This window comes from Cotesia glomerata, unplaced genomic scaffold, assembly GCF_020080835.1.
Source record: "Cotesia glomerata isolate CgM1 unplaced genomic scaffold, MPM_Cglom_v2.3 scaffold_561, whole genome shotgun sequence".
Classification (NCBI taxonomy): domain Eukaryota; kingdom Metazoa; phylum Arthropoda; class Insecta; order Hymenoptera; family Braconidae; genus Cotesia; species Cotesia glomerata.
This window is the reverse complement of record NW_025404195.1, coordinates 35-4,695: the sequence shown is the minus strand read 5'-3', so window position 1 is coordinate 4,695 and position 4,661 is coordinate 35. Positions and strand designations below refer to the sequence as shown.

Sequence of the window (4,661 nt, the reverse complement as noted above, 5' to 3'; positions counted from 1 at the left end):
GGTGCAATTTTACGCGCCTAATTATTGAAATGAGGGAAGTTACAGTAATGGCCTTGTACTTTCACGGACATTCGAGTAAAATATTCCAGCATTAACGAAAAATTATCTTTAAAAATTAACATTCATTTCTTACTTTTTATTTTCAGTTTATCAACAACTATATTCGAAACGACGACTTCATTTATGACAGGTCAGAAGAATAATCATCAATCTTCAGATTATCCACAAACTCATCTGCCAGTTCCCACACCGCCAAAAACTAAGGAATTTCCGAAAGTACCAACAATACACTCTGATGCTTCAAAAAATGCTGCTCTTATCATTGCTATAATAGCAGGAGCACTTATTGCTATTGTTTTGATAATATTACTGATTTTAAAGTTCAAAAATCGCCCAGAAAATAATTTTAAAATTGACAAGACGAAAATCTTTAATCATGATCCTAATTCCGCTCTTTTAAGTGCAACGAATAACGATCAACAATTTGACTGTGCTCCAAAACTTGAATCAAATGTTAGCAAAAATGGAAGAAAACGAGAACTCAAAGATATCAAAGAATGGTACGTTTAACGTAACATTATATAAGAGTTTAAGTTATATCAATTTTTACTCTTAGCTACAATTGTATAAAAAAAGATTATTAATAGCTCATTGATTGATTGAATAAAAATAATTAATTATCACACAATACTATTTAATGCACAAAATTGTTTCTTTTTGAAATAACTCAAGTTTCTCTATTACCTATGGGGCTTCCTTAATTTTTGTAAATTTTTCTTCTCTAGCCGTTTCTGATATATTGATTTTTGAAAACAAGCGTTAATTATTTTTTACATGATGCTAAATTTAAGAAAATTAGGTCAATTTTTCAATTTTCTTTTTTTAACACTCTTTCAAAATAAAAGACCAAAAAAATTTCCGAAACTGTATTTCAAAACAATTTTTTTAATTTTTTCTACAGAATGTTGATCTCTAAACATCACGTGGTAAGCAATTTTATTGAACTTTTTGTCTAAAATACTGTTACTCATTACGTAACTGTTAGCCTTGCCCGGTTACGGAATAACGTTGGAAACTATTTTTTTTTTTTCATTTCTAATTGTTATTTGTAAGTTACAATAAACCGTGAAACACTGGCTTTTAATGAGGTTATAAATAATATTTTATTTTACAACATAATTAATTTCAGGATGTGGTTAAAGGTACAACAAATGATAGTTACACATACGGATCCGTAAACTTACACTCTTAAATGAAAGTAGCGGGGAATTCATAATTTGAATTTGAAAAAGTCGCACGTTTGCGGAGCTGCACATCTACGGAGTCGTACATATACTGAGCCGTATTCACTGTGAATCTAAGTGTTTCAACAAAACACTCATATAGAGTTTTGTTCCTATCTAGAAACATTTTCATCACTCTTAAAACATTTCCATGTAATTTAATTTCCCATGTTAAATGCCCATTTGTAGTTACTTTTAAAACACTTCGACTTACAGTGTATATACGACAAAATAAATTTTTTAAGGCATTGAAAAGGGATAATCGATAAGCACTATTTACTTGCTAAGGTAATTATTGTATTATATATTATTCCAATAACTCTAATTTTGAATAATTGTCAATGATATCTTGTAATTTGAGTTATGTAAAAAACTGAAGTTGCAATTTCAGCGCCTGATAATTCATCTCTTCATTATAGCGATAAATTAGCAATAGTTTATCATTCTATTTCAAATACTGACTATTCTAATGATACTATTCGTAAAATTTAATCGCACTGATCTTATCTAGAATTATTTGATTGTTGCTTTTTCTTATAAGTTTTCTGTTTCGTTTCTTGAGTAACTCCTATTATTTCTAAATTTCATTATAAAAAAAATTTTAAAAATTTTTATATAAATATATATTCATTATTTAAGTACATGGAAATAAATCATATAAAGTATCAATACTATTTACTATTAAGTGCTATTAATGAGTTAAATTACTTATATACTTTCATTAAGTTTTATGAATTAAAGTTAATAAAGTAATCAATTTATACATTAATAACGAAAAGAAAAATTAACAATAATAATTTTGTAATTCATGAATGATAACAGTAAAGGAGAATGAAGTGTGAAACTAATTCATAGTATCAGATCAATGTAATAAAAGTTCTGTATTCATTCGGATCCGTATATATATACAACTATTATGGAGTCGTAAATTTCAATGTAATGAAAGACCCGAGTTTAATGTTGTTAACGAGTTTGCTGAGTGTGATTATATATTATTTTAATTGATTGTATATTTAAAGGTGATCAAAATGTACATTTAAAGATAACTACAAAATTGTTTTTTAAAAAGCACTCAGCTCCACTGGGTAAGTATTCATTTTTCATTAAATTTATCTTTGCATAATCATAAGACTAAATTCCATCTTTCATTTTATTATTTGCAGGGGCAATGATGGTTGCTGAATTTGTTTCATGCAAAAGTAGTAATAACAAAGTCGAAGTCGAGTACCCGGAACCATGGAAAGCGACTTCTCACGTTTAATTGTTGGTCAACGGTCAAGTTGTCTCTTATGATGACTGTACTATAAGACGTTATTTAGCAAGGACTTTCGACGAAAGCTTATACGGTAATTGATCATATTATAATTCGTTGTTGTTATCACTTTTTTTTTTTTCACAGTATTAAGTAATTTTTTAATTGCAGGAGGAACTGGAATTATAGAAAACAGTCAAGTAGACAATTGATTGTCTTACATTTGTGATCCTTTGAAGAACCCTAATAATCTTACTACTTTAAAGGAGCTTCTGAACACTAGTATGTCCAAGAACTGGTTGGTGATCGAGCAAGTGACTTTGACAGATATTTACGTGTTTGCAAGCTTAATTAATCTTAATTACATACCAGAACCTTAGTATACTGAGTTGGTTCGTTGGTTTGAAAAGATTAGCACCTTGAAATATGTGTCTAAAGTAGTGATGTAAAGTAAAGCATGTGCTCGTCAAATGCTCGTCATTTGACGTCAATTGACCAACTGAAAGAAATGACCGCCGGTCATTTTTCGAATTGAATGGCGATTCAATTTAAAAGCTAAATTAAAAAAATTTTAAAACTTGACCAAAAAATAATCGAAAAATTTTTGACGGTCATTTTCCATCTAAGTAGTTGAGCAAGCCAGATTTTTTTTACGACCGTCAGAATTTTTAGTTAAATTTTGTGTTTGTATTAATAGATATTGTGATTGTTTTAAATAAATAATCTGTAGAATCAATTTTAACAAACGAATTTCACCGGATTTTTAAGTCCAAAAAATTGACCAAAAATGTTTGACGGTCATTTTCCATCTAAGTAGTTGAGCAAGCCAAATTTGTTTATTACCGTCAGAATTTTTAGACAAATTTTGTTCTAAACATTTAAAATATTGAGGTTGTATATGAAATAGATTGGTACGATTTTTAACTTCCCGCTAAGAAAATCAAAGATTTTCAAAAATCGGGAAGTTATTGTTTTCACCCCGTTTTGCAAAAATCGAGTTTTCATCAGATCTCGACGTTTGAAGGTCACAGGAAGCTTCCCTGACTATCTCCGCGAGGTTGTCACGGTGTCTGTATGTATGTGTGTGTGTGTGTGTGTGAAAGTATGTGAACCGCTTATAACTTTTGAACGGCTTGACCGATTTCATCGCGGTTGAAGCCATTCAAAAGGGCTTAACCAAACTTAGATTTTTAAACTTTTTTGAAAATTTGGACCGATTCAGATCGATAGATTTTGAGAAATCGTAAAAAAACTGAAAAAAAAATTTTATTCAAATGTGGTTTTTTTGGAATAACTTTTAAACGGCTTAAAGGTTCAATTCCAAAAACTAATCAGCTCTTAACCTTAAAAAAACTACGTCGATCGCAACCAGTTCGGTCAAAATCGGTTGATTCGTTCGAGAGATATCGTGAACGAAGAAAACTGAAAAAAGTGTTTTTTCGGGATAACTCCAAAATTCCTAGCGCGATCAATTCAAAATATAAGATTCGTTGTGAGGCTTAAAAAACTGCGTCAAAGCTTCTAACCATGTAAAAATCGGTTTATTCGATCAAAAGTTATTGCAGTTTAAAAATTCAAAAAATAGTGTCTTATCAAATCTCTATCAGACTTTTGAGCTCGAAGAGCTTTAAAGCATGGGAAAACAATCTCTTTAGCTCGGAGAGCTCAAAATAACCCATAAATTGTATTTTTGAACTCGAAGAGCTCAAAAACGTCATTGGTGCAATTTTAAGCGCCTAAGTATAGAATTAGCGGGAAGTTGCAGGGATGGCCTTCAGGGTCAACCGTTTTCACCTCTTTACCTCCCCGCTAAGAAAATCGAAGATTTTCTCAAAAATCCGGAAGTTATTGTTTTCACCCCGTTTTGCAAAAATCGAGTTTCTACTGTAGATCTCGATGTTTGAAGGTCACAGAAAGCTTCCTCGACTATCCCTCAAAGTGAGGTTGTCACGGTGTCTGTATGTATGTGTGTGTGTGTGTGTGTGTGTGTGTGTGTGTGTGTGTATGTGTGTGTGTGTGTGTGTGTGTGTGTGTTATTTTTTCTCCCTTAGGGGGGGGGGGGAATCCTTTTTACAGATTCTAGGCATAGTTGTTTGGCCTGGATATGTTCATACGTCAATTTTCTA

General features: G+C 31.0%; 1 long non-coding RNA gene across 2 annotated transcripts; it reads left to right on the top strand.

Moving 5' to 3' along the window:
- Window positions 1-92: 92 nt before the first annotated feature.
- LOC123274694 lies at window positions 93-3,271 on the top strand. 2 transcript variants are annotated; one of them, XR_006511551.1, is made up of 6 exons: window positions 93-560; window positions 962-986; window positions 1,190-1,571; window positions 2,303-2,368; window positions 2,447-2,629; window positions 2,707-3,271. It is a non-coding gene; the product is annotated as an uncharacterized LOC123274694 (long non-coding RNA). The 2 variants fall into 2 exon arrangements; XR_006511550.1 differs by lacking the exon at window positions 962-986.
- The last annotated feature ends 1,390 nt before the right edge of the window (window positions 3,272-4,661 follow it).